General features: G+C 42.1%; 1 protein-coding gene across 4 annotated transcripts in view; it reads left to right on the forward strand.

The window, feature by feature from the left end:
• Window positions 1-25,266, forward strand: part of LOC145344001 (xylosyl- and glucuronyltransferase LARGE1) — a 448,675-nt gene that overhangs the window by 71,016 nt on the left and 352,393 nt on the right. Inside the window, exon 1 of one of the 4 annotated variants that reach the window (XM_080190640.1) lies at window positions 22,958-23,085. The exons of the other annotated variants lie outside the window; for them this stretch is intronic. The gene's annotated coding sequence lies outside the window, so the exon portion shown is untranslated. Of the gene's footprint in view, window positions 1-22,957; window positions 23,086-25,266 lie in introns of those variants that run through there. 4 annotated transcript variants of the gene reach the window in all.

Raw genomic sequence — 25,266 nt, forward strand, 5'->3', positions numbered from 1 at the left:
TGAACTATATCTGTGTTTATGAAGCATGGAGAAGTTTGAGAATCATGGTAGGATTCCAAGTGAAGTTTGAGTAGTCTATTTATAAAGTCTCAAAATAATCTCAGTAGACTTGTAACTGGCTCCTACCCCATCCCATTCTAAGGATATGCATTAATGTTTAAAATAGATTTGTCACATTAGCTTGGCACCAAAAATGTTGATTTTTTTTCATTATTTGCAAGCCCAGTTCCTTGTGTGCAGATGGCACATAGTTTTTGATGATACAATGTACAGTCCCAAAATGTCAACTATGACTCAGTGGGCAACATTCTCGGCTGAATCAAGAGGATTCCAGTTCCACTGCAGGGACCCCGAACATAAAACCTATGCTGACATTTGCAATCTAGCACTGAGGGGGTGTTGCACTGTTAGGGTATACATCTGCCATGTGGGCCCCCTCTAATGAACATAAAAGGTCCTATGCCATTAAAAGTTAAAGGTTATTAATTTGTCACAAGTAAGGTGTACATTAATATTGCATCAAAGAAGGCCCGGGGAATTCTTTCCCATGTCCTTCAATATTTAACCCTGAAGCAACTTCACTAAGTAAAAGGTTATCTAGACATTATCACCTTGCTGTTGATGGGACGTGCTGTGTCAAATTGGTTAGAATCCCTGTAGTGCAGAAGGAGGCCATTCAGCATATCAAGTCTGCACCAACTCTGAAAGTTCATCTTACCTAGGCCCAGCCCCGTGCATTTACCACTGCTAATTCACCTAACCTCCCAATCTTTGGACATGAATGTGCAATTTACCACCTAACCTGCACACCTTTGGACTGTGGGGAGGGAACCAAAGTGCCTGAAGGAAACCCACGCAGACACTGGGAAAATGTGCAAACGCTACACAATTGCCCAAGGCCAGAATCAAGCATGAGCCTCTGGTGCTAATCACTGTGCCACCTGCTTCCAACAATGAAAATGTTTCCTTCTGCCTTTTTTCAGCATGGATCTAAATCCGTCAGCATTTTTTAACTTGCTTCCTACACACCTTATTTAAGCATCTGTATCTTCAAATCATTGGTTACAGTGCAGAAGGAGGCTATTCGGCCCATCGTATCCGGACTGGTTTTACTTGGGTGAATTTGATCATTTATGGGATGCGGATGTCGTTGCCAAGGTGAATATTTGTTATCTACCCCTAAGTGCCCTTGAACTGAATAGCTTACTAGGCCATTTTGGAGGGCAATCAACATGTAGGGTTTGGAGTCGCACGTAGACCAGACCAATAAGGGTGGCAGATTTCCATCTCTAAAGGGCATTAGTGGATCAGATGAGGTTTTATGACAATCGATAGCAGTCCCATAATCATTGTTAGACTTTTAATTGAATTCAGATTTTTATTGAATTCAAATTCCCACATCTGCTGTGGTGGGATTTGAACCAGAGCATGGATTATTTCTCCAATGGCAGTAACACTGTGGCACCACCTACCCCTCTCACTCAGCTGTTAATTTGAGATTGTACAGAAAGTTGGAAGATGAGAGGATGTTCCTGTAACACTGAATTGAGAGAGAGCTGATGCGTTGTTTAACAACTGGTTTTGAACCTGATCATGTGAAACATGTTCAACCCAGCGTTAACGTCTCTGGATCAGTAATCCAGAGGTCCAGGCTAACGTTTATGGGACACGGGTTCAAATCCTACTGCAGCAACTGATGTGATTTAAATTAAATTAAATCTACAGTTATACTCATTAGTTGTCAGCTATGATGACCATACAATTATCAGTTGTTGTAAAGAGAACCACTTTTTCACCACTATTTTTAGGAAGGAAATCCACCATTTATCTGGTCAAGCACACTTCTAACTCCAGATGGCTGATTCTTAATTGCGTTCTGAAATGGCCTAATAAGCCATTCAGTTCAAGGGAAATTGGGGGTGGGCCTTGCCAGCAATGCCCATATCCTATGAAAAAGTAAATGGGAAAAGATATGTTATTCTACCTTTTTTTTTCAGGTCTTCTACAACTTCTCCTTGTCCCTACCACCACAATCTCTGCCAATTTCTGAATCCCGTTCAGTCCTCTGACTTGGTCTTCACCGTGGCTACTTTTCACAGGACCTCTTACAATCTTGTTCAAACCTCATCTTTTTTGATAAGCTTTTGGTCTCCTCCCCTCACTCCTACCTGGGCGTGGCTCTCTTTTGTTACTTTAATTTATATTTGCTTTGTTTTATCTCATCCTCTCCCCACCCTCTGTTATCTGTATTAGAGATGCTGCAATAAATAGTTGTTGCTGCTGACTGGTCATTGAGGGATTGCTACCCTGAGGTGGATGTTGACTTTGACAGTGTGAAACAAATGATAGCCTGTTTGACACATCTCGAGTTTCATTTCCATTGTAATAGACAAGACCGAAAATGGAAAAAGGTGGTAATGTTTTGCTGACTAGCTATTACATAAGAAATGGGAATGGCAGTAGACAGTATGGCCCCTCAATTACTGCTCCACCTTTCAATGCTGATTGGGCTTCGACTCCATTTTCTTGCACGCTCTCCATCTCCCTTAATTGCCCATGGGAACCCAAAAATCTGTCTATCTAACTTTAAGTATATTTAACAATGGAGCATCCACAATCCTCTGGTGTAGAGAATTTAAAAGATTCACAACCTTTGAGTAAAGAAAATGCTCCTCATCAGTACTGAATAATTAGCACCGTAACCTGAGACTGTGCCCTGTGTTTTAGATTCCCTGACCAGCGGAAGCTATCTGTGTGCCTGATCTATCAATTCCTTTCAGATGTTTCACTGAGATCACCTATCATTCTTTTAAATTCCAGAGAATGAAAGACTGTGTTTCACAGAACAATCCCCTCATCCCAGGGACCAATCTAATGAGCCTTCGCTGTACCGCCTCCATTTCCAGGTTCTCCATTCTTAAATGTGGAGACCAGGACTGTGCATAGTGCTGCAGATGTGGCCTCAATAAAACCCTGTGCCATGACAGTCATGTGCAGTAGTCCTGTGTCTGTGCCCACCTGCCAGCCTGAAGTTGACAACTTGGTGACCAGGTGCCAAGAGGTGAAAGTCGTTCTTTATTTAACAAACTGGTGAAAGTGTAGTCAGTTTGCTTCATTTTAGTCCATTCTTTAACAGAATAGCATGCTCAATATTATACTCAGTCTCTATCAACTACCTCTTGCACTTAATTTGCATACAGGTGGTTGGGGAGGTGGCAGGAAGCGATGGGGGGGAGACGCTTTTTAACAAACAAAAGAACAAAGAGTAATACAGCACAGGAAACAGGCTCTTCGGCCCTCCAAGCCTGCACTGCTCATTGGCCCAAGTAGACCATTCGTTTATATCCCTCCATTCCCAGTCTGCTCATGTGACTATCAAGATACGTCTTAAACGATCCCAGCGTGTCCGCCTCCACCACCCTACTTGACAGTGCGTTCCAGGCCTCCACCACCCTCTGTGTAAAAAAAAACATCTGAGTTAAACCTTGCTCCTCTCACTTCGAACCTCTGACCCCTCGTGATCGTCACCTCCGACCTGGGAAAAAGCTTCCCACCGTTCACCCTATCTATACCCTTCATAAGTTTATACACCTCTATTAGGTTTCCTCTTATTCTCAGTCTTTCCAGGGAGAACAACCCCAGTTTACCCAATCTCTCTCAACATGGAGTTTGTTTCATAGAACACCAGGGAATCTACAGTAGTGACTGAACAGCACATTATTTGCAATGGTTCCTTCCAGCTGAATGTGTAATGCCAATAAAACTGCTTGGCTGATGACAGATGGTTTGGGTTTGTATTCGATAGAGAGTGGACTCGGGAGGTCAGCATGACACTGCTTTTATATCACAATTGACTGCAGGCGCACTGTTGGCCCACTTTAGGATGTAACCTCAAGTCTCAGTTTTTAATCTGCACACACCTTTTCCCTTTTGGGAATAGTGGGGAAAGTGTCTGAAAGATTATTGGGCTGATTATCAACCATGTCATGATCACTTTTTCCATGGACATCAGATCTGTCATATTGGGCAACTGAGACTCTGGGGGAGGTGGGGAGAATAAGGGTTTACAAGCTCTGCTGACAATTTCGGAGAGCCTGGTCCAGGATTATGATAAGTGGACATCCCGCACATTGCTACACTGTGACCACCCCTGGCACAGCCCCAAGCCCAACTACACCTCAATACAGACTTCCCCAAACAAGGCCAACAAGGTTCAGTAATTGCAAAGGTGTCTTAGCTCCATGTCGCAGTCCCAGGACTCGAAAGTGAACGTTAGTTGAGGGATCATCATCATTATACTCGATATTTTGAGATCAAGTTGGATTCATCAGGAAAGGTCGATTAGTCAAGAGGCTGTCCTTTGTCAGTATGCATCCCCTGATAGTATACCAGAGCAAGGGGAGGAAATGCCTACATTGCTGATTTTTTTTTTTCCTAATTAAACATGGAAATATCTGCCTGCTGGAGTTTGATCCACTCTCGCCTCCATTTGGAAACTTTTGGGTTTGGCACTTCAGGTGTGGTATTGCCAAAGCATTTTATTGCTGCTGTCTTTCCAGTGAGATGTTAAATCTAGTCCAAGTCTTACCTGTTGAGGTGGGCATAAAAGATCCTGTAACACTCTGGGTGGAAGGGCAAGTAGATTTGCTAAGGCTCATGCCCTACGTTCCTCACTTGACCAATATCACCGAAAGAACAGATTCACTGACCATACCTCTCATTTTCTGTTCATGGACTCGTACTGTGAACACGTTGTTTAGAACACACCGTCCCCAGGGAGACCAGCAACCTCACCAGATGGGACGTATAGGCAGGAGACTTTGCAGCATTTTAAAGAATAAAAAAAACCCACAGAGTCACGGTTACCATTGTGAAGGGGGTTACCTGTCACTACCACATTGACAGCATCTTCCCCAATATGAAGACTCCAGGAGCTAACAGCAGTCAAATGGCATGAAGGCAGGATTCTCAGCATATAGAGGACGAAAAGGCCACATCAGTAACTTATTTAGGTATCCACCCCTTCTTTGTTTCCTATCTTCACATGCATTGTTTTCCTTTTATACAATAGTGGGGCAGGTATTGAAAAGATTAGATGGCTGATTATCAGTATGATCCACCATATCATGATCACTCCTTCCATAGCCATTGAGTCCAATGTCCCTGCATATTGGGTGAAGTCAATTCTGATGGATTAGTTTGCAATAGTATTTGATCCGTCGTGCTGTATCCACTCGGCCCATCGAGTCTGCCCAGGCCCTATTAAGAACATAAGAACATAAGAAATAGGAGCAGGAGTAGGCCATCTAGCCCTTTGAGCCTGTCCCGCCATTCAATAAGATCATGGCTGATCTGTCGTGGCTCAGTTCCACTTTCCCGCCCTCTCCCCATAACCCTTAATCCCCTCTCATCAAAAACCCATCAACCCGCGTCTTTAAAAATATTTAGTGAGGCAGCCTCCACCTTCCCGCAGCCCCACACTTTTCCCGTGGTTAATCCATCTAAGGCACACACATTGGACTGCTAAGGGGCAATCCACCTAATTTGCACACCTTTTGAACTGTTTTTATTTCTTGTTAAACTGTTGAACCATGATGTTCACCAAAGTAATTTCTGTTTCACTTCCACACGCGTAGCAGAGTTCTGATTTAAGCAAGGTTGGATGAAAAGTCCAACACAGATTTGTAATATGGCTGTTGCTTTAAGTACCTGCTCAATAGGCCTTGAATGATCTAGGCTCATTTCCCAGCTGGGTATGTTGTCATTGTCATCAAATAATCATTCCACTGATTTGTTTCTCGAACTGAAAGCTGCAGCACTAACTTCCTTTCCATATTTCATGCTGGTGTGTGTATAATATGCATATATATAGTGCACTTCTTATATTTATACGTTGTGTATGTGATTTAACTTATACATATTGCATATGTATGTTATTTATATATTGTGTGTGTGTGTGTGTGTGCGCGCATATACACATTACCAATATTGTTAATACATATATAATGTCTAACAGGCTTCCTTCCTTGAGAGTGAGAAACTTCATTTAACCTCTCACTAACACCAACCTAGAACTGGCAAGATTGAATGTCAAGCACTGCAGATAATATGTAATTTGGGCTGTCAGGAGAGGCACTGAGCACTTACCAATACCACTGATACCATTCCTGCCTGAACTTGGTGACTAGTGTTATCAACTCCAACCTACCACTGGTGATCTCATTTACTTTTTGAGTTTTCAGTGTTATCTTGTTGCATCGGAACAAGGTGTTCCTGGGAATTACTATTACTTTCAATGGTGGGCCTTCCACTGTGAGATGGGGTAAAATTAGATTCAGTAGAGTTGGGTTACATTTTGATTTCTACAGGGATTATATGGGCAAAAACATTAAAACAAAATGCTGGTAACATGATATAGGCAGACTATTTTATTAATTATCTTATTAAGTTTGCTTTGAACTTTCTGGGAATTCTACACCAAATCTGTTTTTGACTTTAGCACCTCTTGCTATTATTTGATTGGTGCCTCCTCAAGATTCAAAATTCCCTGCGTTTTTCCCTCAGACTTCTTACGTTAACATCTAAATTCTATATCTATCCCATTTCAAACCACAGGACTTATTTTAGTTCCTGCTGTGAGTTTAGTTCCTGCTCCTGTTTCCCAATCCTTGTCTCCTTCTCACATGCTCTATACTATTATCACTTGTGTTCACTTCATAATGCTATGCATTCTGGGGAGGCCAATATTCATCACTGTCTTTTTCAGTAGTCCTTCTACAAAACCCTTGACTATTTGTTATGCCACTTTGTGGTAAAACATCTCATAGCATGTGGACTGCAGTGGATCAAGAAGGCTGCTCACCACCACCATCTCAAGGGCAAGTAGGGAAGGCCAATAAGTGCTGGCTCAGCCAGCGACACCAATGTCCCATGAGTGAATAAAAAATGTTACTGCTGCTCAAGCCTTTTGGCATTTGATTTACTGACAGGGTAAATATCACTTGGAAAATTCCATTGGTAACACATTTGTGCAAAATCCCAAGGGTGTGAGCTACCGTTAAATCATTCTCAATGGCTTCCGTTATTGCAGGGTAACATCATCTTCACTCATTCCACATCTCCCTTGTTTATTTTTAACCACACTCTCGCCCAAAAGTGGAGTGATCTGCATAGCACTTGTGGAACTTCATTTTTTTAAAGTTGGATTCCCTTTTCCCTCGGTGGTGGGAAGCATGGAATTTGTATTCATGGCAATTTTATGTTGTAGTTAAAATCTTAACCGGTAAAATCTGATTCCTGGTTATTTATTATCAATTGGGTTTAATATTCCCCACCTGCAGATTATCTCATTCACTAGCACCCTTTATTCTTTTGCAAGAGTGCTGATGATTCTAAATTATTGGCATGTTGTAAGTACTTAGGGTTTGAACAATAGATCCTGCAAAGACTTAAAAGATTCTCCAGCTCTCCCTTTGGTCTGTATCCATCTTGTAAATAGCTCCTGCTAAGTGTTATTTCTCCCTAAGCCACAATTGTATGTCTAAAATATAATTTTACTCCCTCTGACCATTTAATTCTATCCTGATCATTTGAAAGTTAGTTTCTGTGCAGAGTATGTGTTGATGCCATGATGATTTAAAATGTCATCTCACTCCACTGCCCACGTTCGCGTTTCATGTTATGCTGTTATCCTGTGTCTGGGAGCCGTTTGTCAGCAAGCTTCGCTGTGTTTTTCTGCGTGGCAGAATAACTGATCACATCTGTACACTTATATTGGTATCCCAATATTCTGCTATCTCTTACAAGCCATTACTGGACTTTCAAGCAATATTATTCAGAGGTTTGCAGGCCTGATCTGCTTAGTTCTTTCTGATGCCTCGGGTGTTCGTTAGACCATCAAATGTAGTTTTCTTTTTTGTTTTAAAGAAAAATAGTTCTTTAGTAATGAAGCAAAAGTCTCAGTGTGTTCAACGGTGGTAGAGTGGTTAGCACTGCTGCCTCGCACGTGGGGCGGGGGGTGGGGTGGTGGTGGTGGAGGAATGCTGTTTCAGAGAGTCAGTGCAGATTTGACAGGCCAATGGTTCTAAAGTTAGCAATTTACAATTCTTGTGTTTCCTTAACTCTTAGTAAATGAGTACTGGATGATCTATTCCACTAAGCACGTCCAAGTGATGTTTTCCGTTTCCTAGCTGGCAGTATGATTTTCCTGCCTCTGCCTTTTATACAAAGTAGGGTATCCCATTGTTTCCCTTCTAACATTGGAGTTTGCTGAAAAAACACACTGCAGTCATAATTTTTGCTGGGACCCAGTCATTATATTTTGTTATTTCCATATATATTCATTGACCTTTGATTTCTCACTAAACAACATTAAACAAATCTAAGGAGAATTTGGATAGATTTTTAGTAAGTAGAGGGTTGAAGGGTTATGGGGAGCAGGCAGGAAAGTGGAGATGAGGCCTAGATGAGATTAGCCAAGATCATAATGAATGGCGGAGCAGATCCAACAGGTTTAATTGCCTATGCCCGTTCCTAGTTTTTGCGTGTTTTTTAAAAAAAAAGTTTCCTCCAACACACAAATGCCAACTTAGGTATGCTTAAGTCTGCAGTAGAACTTGAACCTACAACTTTCAGGCTCAAGTGAGGAGGTTACAAACTGTGCCAATATGTCACTCAACAGTTCCGTATTTACCAATTTAAAAAAAAAACCTGCAGCAGAAGATTGGGGAATAAAATTATACTTCAGGAATATTACTGCCTGTCCCTCAATGTATTGATGGGAACCCAATGTACTGCCACTAGATTGATAAGTCATTTCCTCCTCGAATATCGACAATGTTCAAGATTATGCGTGCTGCTGTTACTTTTACTAAAAATACTTGTTCTTCCAGAACTGTGTTTAGATTTACTTGTGTTGTAGACCATTTGGCTCGAGTTAATCTGCATTTTGTCCACGCTTACCGAGCAAATGACATTCAGGTTAAGTTTTGGTCAGCCTATTTTTATTTTGTCCTCTGTTCTCTTGTTTCATTACTTGCCTATATTTTTCCCTCCATTTTGTCACTCCTTCCTGTCAGGTTGTGCTTCAGCCCTGTCCCCCACCAATTCTCTCCCACGTTTCGTCTCTTATTTTGTTTCTTATTCGTTGATCTCCCACTTTGTGAATGGTGATAATTTTATTTAGCCAAGAAGCTTGATAGTGTCAAAGACAAAGCAGCCCACTTGATTGCCCATACCCCTTTATCCAGCCCTTTAAACATTCAGTCCCTCCACCCAACACACACTAGCTGTAGCTGGCCAAAGAGGCTATATGAATTCTGGGATAATTGGAACTTTATAGAACGGAATTGGTCAGATTTTTCTTAGGCAATAGTATCTGGGCATATGGCGAAAATGCAGGAAAATACCGGTGAACTGAGACATTATCTTAAAAGAACAAGCTTATTTAATTGTAAGTAATCAGAGGAGAGAGTCCCCCTCTTTTATCGAAGCTGCAAACACAAGACATGTACTATCCAGAGTAAACCCCCCAGTTCTTGGTGTTCTCTCCCAATTGGAACCATTATTGTTTTTCTGTTTTTGACCCATGGAATTGGTATAAGCTATTCTCTAGTTCCCTTGTTAGTCATCACCTTGCCTGGAGTGTCTCACTCATCTTCTGGTTTAATATTTACATGATGTGGATGTTGGTGTTGTCAGACTTTTTACTATTAATACTTACAACCATCAGATTGACATTTAACAGTATCTCTCCATAAGGAATATAGAGAATCTCATGATCTTAAACATTGGAGTCAGGTCATTCAGGAGGGTAAGTGGGGAGTACCCTTTCCACATGAAAGTGTAGCTGAAAAGCTGAAACTCTACCCATGTGGCTGTGGATACTGGGGCTCATTTGGAGCTTTGAAGACTGAAATTATTGGATTTTTATTAGGTAAAGGGACATAAAGTAGTGTAAAAAGAGTTGAGATCAGATCAACTGTGATCTAATGGAAAGGTGGAGAAGACTTGGAACTCAATGGCCTCTTTCCAGTCCTCAACATCCCTCCAAATTTCCTCTGTCATTATTCTTTCATTTTTTCTTCTCCTCACATTTCTGTCTTTTTCTTTGTATGTTTTGCATTAACTTTGTTGCTTCCTCTGTGTACGATGTGTTATTCATGATTTTATTTACTGCTGACAGTTGTCAATCTATTTCAAACCCCTTTGTCCAAAACAAAGCTTAACCTTTAAACTGCTCGCTGTAAAGGGGCCCAAAACAAAAATCAGCCTACCTCGAACCCAGATTAGGTTTCAGTATCCTACAGAGCTGGAGACCCTAATGGCCTGACACAAGAAATCCTGATGCCTAAACAAGGATCTTGCTGTGTGCGCACTCTGGGTCAATTCCGGGGAGTACATTTAGCTTAAAATTATTAAACAACAGTATGTGTTAGCGTACAATAGTTTAATAACTCAAACTCACTCTGTTCAAAAAGCTGACAGAGATGCAATGGGCTGAATGTACGTGCTGTATCATTCTGCAATCTATTGCAAAAATAAGTTCTCAAGACTGGCAAACTCCTGTGTCCTCGGTTCCTGTGATCACAGTTCAAGTGTAATAATCCACTTCTGTCTGTCTTATCTATGGATCAACAGCACTCAGGCAAGAATTACATCTGCTCTCAATTTTCTTTCTTCAAAGAAGGTGAGTTCAATTTTTTTGAAGTTTTCCTCTTAATTCACGGTTTCAAGTTCTGAAGGAGGTTTAATATTCTTCCTTGAACTCTGCAATATATTCATGTTCTTTTGAAATCCAAAATGAGAGAGATTCTTGAAGTGCTACCTTCTCAATGAGCTATGGTAAAGAAATTCCCAAATCCATTTGTCTGATGCACTCAGTACACCTCAGCGGCCGTTGCTACTACTTTGCATTAATGGGAAGGTCAATAACTGATTTTTCTCCAACTGGAATTCTGCAGTCTCTCATGCCACACTACCACTGCCACTGAGAACAGATTTTGGCACTCGGCCAAATCTCCATTTCTGAACTGGAGAATCCCAGCCGCGGGCGAGGGAGATTGGAGAATGTTGGCCTGTATCCATGCTTTCTTCATCAATACATTAAGTATTCATACAATAGGGTGCTACAGTCCAAGAGATTTGTTGGGCAGGGTTTTTGGCCTGTGCAACATGTTTTGTGAAGGAGGAGAGGGCTACCATTGGCTGGCAGGGGGTTCTTCTAGCCCCATCACTGTCGACGGAGTTTCCCATTGTACACACCCACTGCCGTTGGAGAACCCATGACAGGGCCTTGCCCTCAACGGGTCCAGATGAACCCCCCACCCCCGAGCATTTAGAAAATTCCACCCGTTATGTGTTGTGTTTTTGAGTGTTGTTTCAAAGTGATAATGCTCCATCTCTGTAGAAAATATACAGCCCCTTGGAAGCCCATATATCTATTCCTCAGCACACTCATTGTCCGTCCAGATTGCTTTGAATGTTTGCTGATTACCTTCCTCTATGTTCCAGGTTTCATCTTGCTGTGCTATATAGCATTTGGGGGCATAACCCCTCATTACAAGAGTCTTTAGATTTCAAATTCTTGCATGCTGAAATATATTGAAAGTACATTCTGAGAACTCGTGTAATGAGATAGCCACTGGATAGGTGACATATGTTAATTTCGTTCTCTGAGAATTCCAGTAAATTTGAGAGATTTTTTTTCCCCAGAGACATGTTAGATTCCTTTTATGACTTGCCACAATTTTGATGTCTCTTGCTCTTCTCCATATCTGCCTTCACATTTAATTGTACTGTCATGTCAGATCTCTATTGTGGGATTGCAGTTATTTCAAACTCTTATCTTAATGTTTGACTGTACATGGTGTGTACTAGGCCTGGAGTTTCACCTCCAGCTTTGACTTATTACCCGATAACCCACTGCTGTGTCCTGTCCACTTACAGTTCCGAGTTATGTTAGGGAGTAGAAGCAACATGGGGTTGCCAGTCACAATTAAATGTATTCCTAGAGGTTTCATTGCATGATCTTTTTTTTCCCCCCACACTCCAACCATTAGTTGGCCAAATTTCATCCTTGAGACTGCTTTCCAAAACCAAAGGAAAGGATTGAATTATGATTGACTGTCAGCCAAGCAGCCGCCTTCCTCCCATTTTCAATATTTTTATGGTTAGTGAAGAGAAATGCTCAAAAAACTGGCAAAAAACCCCAATCATTTTAAATCTCCTGATCGGTTTTCTCCCATCCTTATAAGACAATAAGACATAAGAGCAGAATTAGGCCACTCGGCCCATTGAGTATGCTTCACCATTCAATTATGGCTGTTTTTTCCTTATCCCCGTTTTCCTGCCTTTTCCTCATAACCCTTGATCCCCTATTAATCAAAAACCCATCTATCTCTGTCTTAAAGACACTCAATGACCTGGCTTCCAGCTTTCTGCAGCAAAGAGTTCCACAGATTCATCACTCATTGGCTGAAGAAATTCCTTCTCATCTGTTTTAAAGGATCATCCCTTTAGCTTAAGGTTGTGCCCCCTGGTTCTAGTTTTGCCAACTAGTGGAAACATCCTCTCCATGCCCATTCTATCCAGGCATCACAGTATCCTGTAAGTTTCAGTAAGATCCCCTCCCTCATCCTTCTAAACTCCGAGTACAGACACAGAGTCCTCAACCGTTCCTGATCCGACAGCTCAGGATCATTTTTGTGAGCCTCTGGGCCCTTTCCAAGGCCAGCACATCCTCCCTTAGACATGGGGCCCAAAACTGCTCACAGTACTCCAAATGGGGTCTGACTAGAGCCTTATACAGTCTCAGAAGTGCATCCTTGCTCATGTATTCCAGCCCTCTTGACATGAATGCTAACATTGCATTTGTCTGCCTAACTAAACCTGTACGCCAGTCCAACGCCGGCATACCCACATCATAACTAAACCTGCACATTAACCTTGAGAATCTTGAATGATCACTCCCAAGTCCCTTTTGTGTTCCTGATTTCCTAAGCAATTCCCTATTTAAAAAATAGTCTATATCCCCATTCCTCCATCCAAAGTGCATAACCTCACATTTTTCCACTTTGTATTCCACCTGTCGCTTCTTTGCCCACTCTCCTAACCTGGCCCAAGTCATTATGCTGACCCTACCCCTGTAATCACATGTATTTTAGCCCTCCGATCCCCTTAACCTCTATATACCTTGGGACACTAAGGGACAATTTATCATGGCCAATCCACCTAGCCACATTTGATTTGATTTGTTATTATCATATGTATTAGTATACAGTGGGAAGTATTTTTTGCGCACTATGCAGACAAAGCATACCGTACATAAAGAAGGAAAGAAGAAGGTGCAGAGCATAGTGTTACAGCTATAGCTAGGGTGTAGAGAAAGATCAACTTAATGAGAGTGGGAGGGAACCCATACAGACGTGGAAAGAATGTGCAAACTCCGCAGAGTAACCTGAGGCTGGAATTGAACCTGGGTCCCTGGCACTGTAAGGCAGCAGCGCTGACCACTGTGCCACTCCAATCCTGGAGGGGTGGCGACTTTAAAGCAACATCAAATTGTTAATCATCATCTCCTATTTCATTGCCCAATCATGTGCTTCCTCCAAAATAATGAGCTTATAGACTGCTATTCCAAAAATGTGTTTAGAATATTCATTCATGGGATGTGGGCGTTGCTGGCTGGGCCAGTATTTATTGCCCATCCTTGAGAAATCTAAAAATCCACCACATTGCTGTGGACCTGGAGTCGGATGTAGGCCAGACCAGGTAAGGATGACAGATTTCCTTTCCTAAAGGACATTAGTGGGTTTTTTTACTACAATCTACATGGTCATCATTTGACTTTTAATTCCAGATATTTATTGATTTCAAATCCCACCATCTGCCATGGCGGGATTTGAACCCTGGTCCCCAGAGCAGTATTCTGGGTGTCTGTATTACTAGTGCACTGACAATACTACTGAGCCACTGCCGCCTCAACTGAGCCAATCTGAAAGGGTGCCAATGACTCTGCTGCTTTAGTTCCAATCCTTACTTCTTTCATGATTCTAAAATCTCAGCTACATCCTATTCGTATTCCATTTTTACTCCAGAGCATGGAGTGCATTTATGCTGATGCTTCAGCACAGTACTGAAGGAGTGCTATACTGAAGCTGTTGTCACTTGGTTGAGACCTTAAACTGTGGTCTAGCTGCACCTCCTTGGGTTAATTTTCTTTGGGATATGGGTATTGCTGCTTTGGCCCATCCCAAATTGAGAAGATGGTGATGAGCCCTCTTCTTGAACCATTACAATCCATGTAGCATAGGTACATCCACAAAGGGGATTCTGGATTTGTGATCCAGTGATGATTGAATATTTCCCAGTCAGGATGGTGAGTGGTTTGGAGGGGAGCTTGCAATTGGTCATGTTCCCATACCTGATGCCTTTAGGAGGTGATCATAATGTGGAGATGCCGGCATTGGACTGGGGTAAACACAGAAGAAGTCTCTCAATATCAGGTTAAAGTCCAACAGGTTTATTTGTAGAAAATGCCACTAGCTTTTGGAACTGGCTGTTCCTTCGTCAGGTGGGTGGGAGTTCTGATCACAAACAGGTCATACAAAGACACAAATTCAATTTAAATGCATAATGATTGGAATGTGAGTCTTTGCAGTTAATCAAGTCTTAAAGATACAAACAATGTGAGTGGACAGTGTTTTAAGCACAGGTCAAAAAGATATGTATTGATTCCAGACAGGAAATTTAGTGAGATTTTGAGTCCACACAAGTTGTGAAGGTCACACATAGTGTGACATGAACCCAGGATATCGATTGAGGCTGCCCTCGTGTGCTATCAGCCAAGTTCCGCACACGTGAAGAACCTGTGCTTAATGCTCTCTCCATTCACATTGTCTGTACCTTTAAGACTTGATTAGCTGCAAAGACTCACATTATTCATTTAAATAGAGTTTGTGTCTTTGTATGTCGTGTCTGTGATCAGAACTCCCACTACCTGATGAAGGAACAGCCAGTTCCGAAAGCTAGTGGCGTTTGCTACAGACAAACCTGTTGGAATTTAACCTGGTGTTGTGAGACTTCTTACTGCCTTTAGAAGGTCACAGTCTTGGTGCTTTAAATTTTCATTTATGACGTAGTGCATGAAACAGTGTTCTCTTTAATTTCTTTTTGTGGTTGTTTGTGACCAATTATTAAAATTCATGTGATGTGGGCTTTGCTGGTTAGGCTAGCATTTATTACCCATCCCTAGTTGCCCTTAAGGTAATGGTGAGCTACCTTCTTGACTGCTGCAGTTGCTGAAGTGTAGTTACACCCACAATGCTGTTAGGGAGGGAGTTCCAAGATTTTGACCCAGTGACAGTAAGGAACAGCGATATAGTTCCAGATCAGGATAATGAATGGCTTGGAGGGGAACCTTCAGGTGTGTCTGCTGCCTTTGTCCTTCAAAGAGGTAGAGGTTGTGGGTTTGGAAGATACTGCCAAAGGAGCTTTGGTGAGTTTCTGCATTGCCTCTTTCGTACATTCTGCTAGCGCTGTGATGGTAAAGGGAGTGAATGTTTTAGGTGCTAGATTGGAGAAGTGTGGGCAATGATGCAGTCTGTCTTTGGTAGCGAGTCTCTTGAGTGTTGTTGGAGTTGCACTCATCCAGGCAAGCGGAGAGTATACCATCACATTCCTGACCGGTGCCGTGCAGATGGTGGACAGGCTCTGGGGAGTCAGGAGGTGAGTTACTCGCTAGAAAGCACTAGCTCTGACCTGTTTTTACAGCCAGAGTATTTAAGTAATTGGGCCAGTCAAGGGTGAGCATAAAAGATTTCATGAAACTATTTGAAGAGGAACATAAGAGTTCTTCTGGTATTCTGGCTGTCATTTTCACTGCTGTATGCCTCGACATTCATCAAATTTCTTTATTCTCTGTTCAGATGAACCCTTATACCATGGTATCCTGACATCTTGCATTTGTTTAATGCCAAGATCTATTTATATGCTTCATTCCTCTGACACTGATCCTCTCCTAATTCCTTATCTTTGTAACTCAACAACATTATTTAAATCTTCAATGTAATGTGATACCTTAGGGCACTAGACAGTCGCATTACCAAATATTTATAGATGACACTACACAAGGAGATATTGGGGCAGACGACAACAAGCTGGTCTTAACATTAGAAATAAAAGCAGGAATTAGCTGTAATGGGAGAATGGTGTAGTGGTAATGTCACTATCCAAAAACCCAGCCTAGTGGTCTGAGGGCATGGGGTTCGAATCCCTCTGTGGAAACTGGGAGCATTTGATTTGATTTATTATTGTCACATATATTAACATACAGTGGAAAAATACTGTTTCTTGTACCCTTAACAGTCAAAGCATACCATTCATAGGGAAGGAAATGAGAGAGTGCAGAATGTGGTGTTACAGTCATAGCTACGGTGTAGAGAAAGATCAGCTTAATGCAAAGCAGGTCCATTCAGAAAGCTGATGGCAGCAGGGAAGAAGCTGTTCTTGAGTGAGTCGGTACATGACTTCAGACCTTTTATCTTTTTCCTGATGGAAGAAGTGGAAGAAAGAATGTCTGGTGTGCATGGGTCCTTAACTATGCTGGCTGCTTTGCTGAGGCAGCAGAAGTGTAGACAGAGCCCATGGATGGGAGGCTGGTTTGCGTGATGGATTGAGCTATATTCACGATCTTTTGTAGTTTCTTTTGGCCTCGGGCAGAGCAGGAGCCATACCAAGCTGCGATACAACCAGAAAGAGTGCTTTCTATGGTGCATCTGTAAAAATTGAACCGTAACTGACATACCAAATTTCCTTAACCTTCTGAGAAAGTAGAGACGTTGGTGGGTTATCTTAACTATAGTATCGGGAGTGGGGACCAGGATTAATTGTTGGTGATCTGGACGCCTAAAAACTTGAAGCTCTCGACCCTTCCTACTTCGTCCTCATTGATGTAGACAGGTGCATGTTCTCTATGCTTCCTGAAGTCGATGACAATCTCCTTAGTTTTGTTGACATTGAGGGAGAGATTATTGTCGCCACACCAGTTCACCAGATTCTCTATTGAAATTAAATTGAATTAAATAAATCTGGAATTTGAAGCTAGTCTCCATAATGGTATCTCTGAAACTATTGTTTAAAAATCATGGAAAATCTCAGCAGGTCTGATAACATCTATGGAGAGAGAATAGAGCCAACGTTTCAAGCCTGGATGACCCTTCGTCAGAGCTAACAGCAAAGAAACTCAGGAGAGTTTTATATGGTGGGGGTGTTGCTGTAATTGGACAAAGGGAATGTAAAATGAGTTTGATAAACTGAGAAAGGTGCTAAAAGTGTCCCATTAAGTGATCAGAATGTGTGAATGGCAGAACAGAGGTACAGATGGTTAAGACAGTTGCCTTGGAGGGGTCAGAAAGTGGCAGAACGTAGACGTAGGAGCAGAATTAGGCCATTCGGCCTATTGAGTCTGCTCCATCATTCAATCATGGCTGATATTTTTTTCATCCCCATTCTCTTAGCTTTTCCCCATAACGCTTGATCCCCTTATTAATCAAGAATCCACCTATCTCATGGAGATTGGGAATGGAGGAGTACAAAAATGGAAGTGTGAAGGATGATATAAACATGGATGAATGAGATGAAAAAGAGAAATGAAATGAAATAAATGGAAATGGGGTGAAGGTGGAGAGGAGAGCTCATGCTCTGAAGTACTTTGCCCAATTACAGCTCCTCCCCACCCCTGCCCCCTAATCTTCACAGTATAAACCTCTCCTGATTTTCTTTGCTTTTAGCTCTGATGAAGTGTCATCCTGACTCAAAGCATTGGCTCCGTTCTCTCTCTTCACAACCTGCCAGACCTGCTAAGATTTTCATCATTTCCAGTTTTTGTTTCAGATCCCAGCATCCACAGTATTTTGCTTTTATGTTATATTAAAAATCCATCTAGTTCGCTAATGTCCTTTATGGAAGGAGATCTTCTGTCCTTATCTGTCTGGCCAACATACGTCTGCAGACCCCACAGCAATGTAGTTGCTGCTTAACTGCCCACGGAAATGGACGAGCAAGCTACTCAGTTCGAAAGCAATTAGGGATAGGCAAGAAATACTGGTCTTGTTAGTGGCTCTCATATCCCACGAAAGAGTAAAGAAATGACCATGTCCCTCGAGCTTGCTCCGCCATTCACTGCAACCATAGCCGATCTTCTGCCTCAACTCCACTTTCCCACCCACTCCACATAGCTGTCGAATTCTTCAGAGTTGAAAAATCTGTCTGTCCAAATCTAGGATATACTTGATAATGGAGAATCCCAAATCTCTTTGGTGTGAATTCCAAAGAGTTAAATGAATTTAAGTCCATCTTCTTCCAACCAAAGAAATGTTGGCTTTTGTTTCAAGGAGGCTGGAGTATAAAAATAAAAAGTTGTTGTTGCAACTGTAAAGGTACTAGCGAGGCCACATTTTGAATAGTGTTTACCATTATGGTCACCTTATTTAGGGGAATATATATAATCATGGGCAGGAGCACAGAGGAGCTTTACTAGCATGATCCCATGTATGGAGGTTCTGCCATATGAGGAAAGATTAAACAGGTCAGGTCTGTACTCCTTGGAGTTCTGATGATTGACAGGTGATATGATTGAAATATAAAAGATTCGTGGGGGTTAGACAGAGTAAACATTGGAATGACGTTCCTACTCCTGGGAGTGTAGGATCAGAGGGCAGAGTCGCAGAATAAGAGGGTTCTTATTTAAGATAGATTTTGGGAAGAATTTCCTGAGTGCTGAATCTTTGGAATTTTTTACCCCAGGAAACTGTGGAGGCTGAGTCCTTTGAGCATTTTCAATGTTGAGATAAATAGGATTTTAATAGAGGAATTAAGGATTACTGAGGGAAGGCAGGAGTGTTAGTTCAGCTATGATCTTATTAAATGGTGGAATAGGCTTGAGGGGCTGAATGGCCTACTCCTGATTTATTTCTTATGGACCTACAGCACCATTTTCTGTAGTCATGTCTATCTGCTTGGTATTCAGCTAGAGAGAGTAGAGTTAACATATTGAGTCTAGATGACTCTTGGTTAGAGCTCTGACGAATGGTCATTTACACTCGAACCATTGGCTCTGCTCTCTCTCCACTGTCAGATCTGCTGAGATTTTCCAACATTTTTCTCTTTTGTTTCAGATTCCAGCACCCAGTGTATTTTGTGTTTAGTTGGTATTCATGTTGTTCTTCTCCAAAGGAGTAAACTGACGTCATTAAAATTTTGGAAAAATAAACATCTTAAAAATGCTCTCCACAAATGTTCCACAGCCAATGCTAACTGGTCCATATCTGGGCTGTTGCCGTAGTTCACACTGCCAGCACATACTTGGAAAGTTGTGACTCCATATCTATATTCGGGGCTGATTGTTATCCAATGGCCCTTTCCTTACTCGAATAATGATCCGTTAGGGATTCACTGTCAAGCCACCCATTGCTTTCCTATTTATATTTTTAGGTGCTATGCCTTACCTGTGCTTCAACCCTTCCCCGACCAGTTAAGAAACAATCAAATCTTGTAGTTTTTCCAAGGTGACGTTTCATTTTGTTACACATACAAGCTGGAAAAAATGATATTTTTATTAATTAATGCACCCTTCGCCACCCCTTGTTCTGGGCGTCTGACTGGGAGCAGCTGGAAACAAAGGGGTCAATAAGAAGGTAATTTTATCAATGGACTTTTAATTGCCTACATTGATAGCGTTTCATGAAGACTTGAAAGGATATAATCGAGAAGCACATAAACCACTAATTAGAAATCGGCCTCAGTAGTTCCAGGTTTTGCAATCAGTTGGAATAGTTTGTTGTTTTGGGCATTCATTTCTGGCCTCTAAAAATTGTTGTGTGTCTAATTGTGGGCATTAGAGTGAACAGACATTTAAAATCTGATAGTAAACTGAAAAGAGAGGATTTATTTCATTCTTTCTTTGATGGAACACTCAACCTCTTGCCCCACATGAATTATTCAGCTTAAAACAGTGTTTCTTTTGTCAATTTTCAATTTTTTTTATTGGCTGTTTCTACCTTCAATTGTTTTTGTTTCCTCCTCCGTCCTGGCACTCGGTATCTGGGCAGCGAGTTCCTCAGATGAGGCAAGAGATTTAACAGATTGGACCTATTTCTAGGCTCTGCCAATTCCACCTCTGGTCAATTGTTGTCAGAGGCCCATGGACATAAGAACATAAGAACATAAGAACATAAGAAATAGGAGCAGGAGTAGGCCATCTAGCCCTTCGAGCCTGCCCCGCCATTCAGTACGATCATGGCTGATCTGTCGTGGCTCAGTTCCACTTTCCCGCCCTCTCCCCATAACCCTTAATCCCCTCTCTTATCAAGAACCCATCAACCTGCTTCTTAAAAATATTTAGCGAGGCAGCCTCCACCACTTCAACGGGCAGAGAATTCCAGAGATTCACCACCCTTTGAGCGTTTGACATGCCTTGTGACTTGTTTATTTGCTGTTTGTTTTTATTTGTATGACACAACCTCTGTAAAGGGTCAAAGTTCATGGTATTGGATGTCATCGTCATCTGACAAGGGTTTCAAAATCTGATGACTGGAGAAGGTTTAGAGTTGAGAGATTCTTGGAACGAGAATGAGTCGGAGGACCAGATAGTGTCCTCTTTTTCACATAATATGTGGCAGTGACGTGTACGATCTACCAGGTGCGCTGCAGCAACTTGCCAAGGCTCCTCTAACAGCCCCTTCATGGTCCTCAAACTCGTGTACCTACAAGAACAAGGATGACAACAACAACAAGTTTCCATCCAAGCTCTGCACTATACTTGGAATTGTATCACTAGGTCAAAATTATGGAAAATGCCTAACAGCAGCAAGTGTCACCGGGTGGCGTGCAGACATTCAAGGCAGCAGCTCCCAATCACCTTTAAGGACAGTAATGCTCACATGCCTTAAAAAAAAATAAAAGTATTGAGGAGGAAAAGAACATATTAGATGAAGCTATTATGGAAAATGAAAGAAAGGTTCAGAAGAACATTGAACCAGCTAGTGCTGTTATAGGGGAAACAAGAAAGATTAAAATGGTGACATATTAGGGATTAAAGAGCAAATAATCATTTATCATGTATTCAAATCATCCTTGCATATGATATTGGACATCTTAGAAATGTCTAACCATCCTTGTAACCAGCATCTAGTTCTTATGTAATCATGTTCAGTATAGAACATGTGGAGATGCCAGTGTTGGACTGGGATGGGCACAGTAAGAAGTCTCACAATACTAGGTTAAAGTCCAACAGGTTCATGTGGAATCACAAGTTTTCGGAGCTTTGCTCCTGATGAAGGAGCAGCAATCCAAAAGCTTGTGATTCCAAATAAACCTGTTGGATTTTAACCTAGTGTTGTGAGACCTCCTGCGGTATAGAATAGCAAGATTACAGTACAGAAAAGTAATGTTTGATATGAGTTCAGATGGTTTGCATTGGTGAAATCGTATTGGATTGCTCCTGCAAAGAGGAATGAGGTAAGTGACAAAACAACTATTTTGTTGTAGATGGTGAGGAACACCTGGCTTGGCTGGGGGGAGATGGGGCGGTGAGGGAGCACTTCTGCTCTTCAAATAATAAAACCATTCAAGAGTGCAAATTGATCCTTAGTTTAATGTCTCAGTTGAAATGAAGCATTCTCAGCAGTGTAGCATTCCCTCAGTATTTCCAGTCTGGATTATGTGCTCCTACCTCGAGTGTCACCAGGACCTACGACCTTCTGTCTGTGAGGTGAGAATGTTAGCACTGAACCACCGCTGACATTGCTCAAGGGTGAAGATTCAGCTTTTCTGGGGCAATTCCAGTTTCAGAGGGAAGCTAGTAGTAGCAGGCAGTAAATGCAGCTTCATCAGAGTCACCCATCAGCTGAAAATGTGTGTAGCTCTTTAAAATAAATTCCCAGTCTGTCACGTTTGTGTTGTATTCACTCTGTGGCCACCCTGAGATTCTGGGACGTGGACCAATAGCACGCAATCAGAGCAGCCAAATTGTTCACAAATTGCAGTTTGGTCTATTTATGGTTTGGAATAATGGGCTTGGAGGGAATTGTGAGGCAGCTGTACACAGGGTTTAAATGACGTCACGGTCGACAAGAACTGTAAGCAATTAGTCTGGTGTGTGAGCTGCTGCAGACCTTGATTCACTCCCGTCAGTCTGTCTGTTTAATTTGTGGTAGGCCGGATCAAAGTTTCTTTCGAAACTGGTTGGAAAATCTGTGAGATTATTGAGAGTCTCTGGGACCAGCACAGAGTAGCAATTTGTTGAAGGTGCCTGTTTGATATGAAGCAAGAAAGCTGTAATACCTTTGTGTGTACTAGGTAATGGATTGGTTGCTAATAAATTGCTCAGACTTGGGATTTCTCTTTACACCTTCGTAACCCATGACCTCTACCAGCTAGAAGGACAAGGGCAGCAGACGGAAGGGAACACCATCACCTGGAGATTCCCCTCCAAGACACTCACCATCCTGACTTGGAAATATATTGCCTTTCCTTACTGTTGCTGGATCAAAAGCCTGGAACTCCCTTGCTAACAGCACTGTGGAGGTACCTACACCTCATGGACTGTGGCAGTTCAAGAAGCAGCTGACCACCACCTTCTCGAGGACAGTCAGGGATGGGCAATAAATGCCAGTGATGTTCATGTGACAATGAATAAAAATGATCTATCCTTATATTGGCCCATCTATGTCTAAAGTAGCGTGTGGATTTGGAGAAAAATGTTGAAGAGCTAATTGTTTGGACTAGTTTGCAGAACGAGCGCATTCCAGTCTCGCATTCTATGCAAGTTAGAGCAGGCAGTTCTGTTATGTTCCGAGGCAAGTAATATGAGTCCAGAGATTAGTTTTGGTTTGAGGAGTTAGGCAGTGATTTGCAGGAACTGGCAGAGAAATCGAGTGTGCTTGCTTGGCTGAATCGATGGCTGAATGCAGTGTCCTGGCAATGTAGAGTGAAGCTTATGTGTATAAAGTGAAGGCCAATACTGACTAAAATCACTGCTAAGGACAAGAAATTCAGGAGTATCCAGGTCCTGCTGCTGGTGACTGGGTGAGTGAAATCAGGGGTCCTCTAGGCTAGGGTTCAGGAAGCAAAGCTATTTTAGCATGATATGGGACTGGAGGACATTCTAGAACAAAGGCAGGCAAGGCCATAAAGGGATTTAAAAACACAGATGAGAATTTTAAAGTTGGGCTAAGTCAGAGAGAGCAACAGTGAAGAACATTGATTTCAGCCATGACCATTCAATGTATTAATCTGCACTGTCACCTAAGGCGTTCCCAGCCCCAGTGGACAGATCAATTTATTGAATACATTGCAAGTTGTATGGTTTGCTAATCTAGAGTGTGCATGTCTGTGCACGTGTGTGCATATGTGCATGCATGCCAGCGTATGATGTCTAACTTGCTAGCTTAGTTCTAAATGAATCCCTTGTGGAAAGAGTGTGCCTAATAAGCTAGGTGGCAAGCTTTCCTCGCAGTGCCTATTCTGACGCTTACCTGGCTGCGCGCCCACATTCTACCCTAAGTAAACTGGAGGTCATCCAAAACTCTGCTACCCATATCTTGCGACAACCCCATTTCCCCTGACCTCGGTGCTCTCTAATCCTTTGGCTCCTGATCAAGCAATGTCTCAACTTTTAAAATTCTCATTATTATTTTCAAATTCCTCCTCGGCTTTTCCCCTCCTGAGCTCTGTAATCTCCTGCAAGCCCACAATCCTCTGAGGTATCTGTGTGCCTCTAATTCTGATCTCTAATACATCTTCCAATTTTAACCACTCCACCACTATGACACTGCCGTCATTTGAATAGGTTTCAAGTTCTGCAATTCCCCCTCTCACCAACTCGATTTTCTCCTATAAAACCATCACACCTTTAAAATCATCACCTTTGACCAAGCTATTGATCATCTGACCTAATATCTCCTCCTGTGTCTTGATAACATATTTTCTGACTCGCCTGTGAAGCACCTTGGGACTTTTCATTCTGTTTTAGGAGTTATATAAATGGAAGTTGTTGTGGCAGTGTGTTGGTGTCTCAGCACATTGCAGGGATGTGGAATGGGTGCCAGAATGTGAGTAGAGGTTAGTGTCGCCTGCTTTCAAACACCTCTTCTGGGATTTGGCTAGAAACCTGGCAGAGTGCTCTCGGTGTGTCAGTTGTAAAGATTGACAAGGATACGTACCAAGTCTGTGCCAAGCTCCTTGTGTGAATGGACCCATGTTGAACATCACCCAAACTCCCACTCAACATATTGGTTTTCAGTCTCGTCTGACTGACACTTTGATAGGTAATAGTAAGTTTTATGTATTCATTGACTTCCTGATATTATTTATTTTACTGTGCGATTCAAATACAAGATAAATGGATGACATTTTATTTAGGTCTCTTTCATTAATAGACTACAGGCTGTGCCTTTACAAAAGTGTTCTGAAGGTTGGAACGTGCTGGTATGTTTGATGCCAAGGCCCTTCCAATACCGATGTGATTTGAAAATCCTGCAAAACGTATCTGGAAGTATGTTGGTGTTTACTCAAAACACTGGAATTGTATCAATGTTTAGAAGGGGCTCTCAAAAGTATACCAGCGTTACATGAAACCCCTGGAAAAGTCTGCTACTTTTGTGGTGAGGAGGGGGTAATTCACCAAGAGTGGGTCACTGAGCAAGAAGCTCTCTGCTGACTCAGCGCTTATCGAAAGCAAATTGCAAATCTCGGTTGGACATTAAAAGGCTTTCTGATGTGCGAAATGGGAGAAAATATTGCAGTACGTTGATAGGTATTGTCCTGTGGTTGGGACATACACTGTTAGGGCTGAATTAAGTATCTTGATGCTGTGCTGTACCTAACCTGGGATGCTGACACCAGCACTAACGCCATTTACCTTGAATTAAGTATAAACTGGCATGTCAGATAATCACACTAAAGAAAAACACGTGTTGAGATCTTGCTGGCATTTACGCTGGTGGGATTTTACAATCTTGCCTATGGCATTCCTCCACTTTGGGTTTCCTGACCTCACTGTCCTACTTGCAATTGACAATCATGGGCCCATTGGCCTACAAGACGTAACATACTACAAGATGAAGGCAGGTAAAATTGCTGACTCCAGTGCACCCCTGTCTGATCTATGCCCGTTTTGAGCAATAGGTCGGCGAGAGTACGCCCTCCTTCCTGGAAGCCTCAAACGAACCTGTATCCAAGGTCACCGTGGCCGACATCAGAGCAGCT

Source organism: Carcharhinus amblyrhynchos, chromosome 6 (assembly GCF_965287045.1).
Source record: "Carcharhinus amblyrhynchos chromosome 6, sCarAmb.v2.hapA, whole genome shotgun sequence".
Taxonomy (NCBI): Eukaryota; Metazoa; Chordata; class Chondrichthyes; order Carcharhiniformes; family Carcharhinidae; genus Carcharhinus; species Carcharhinus amblyrhynchos.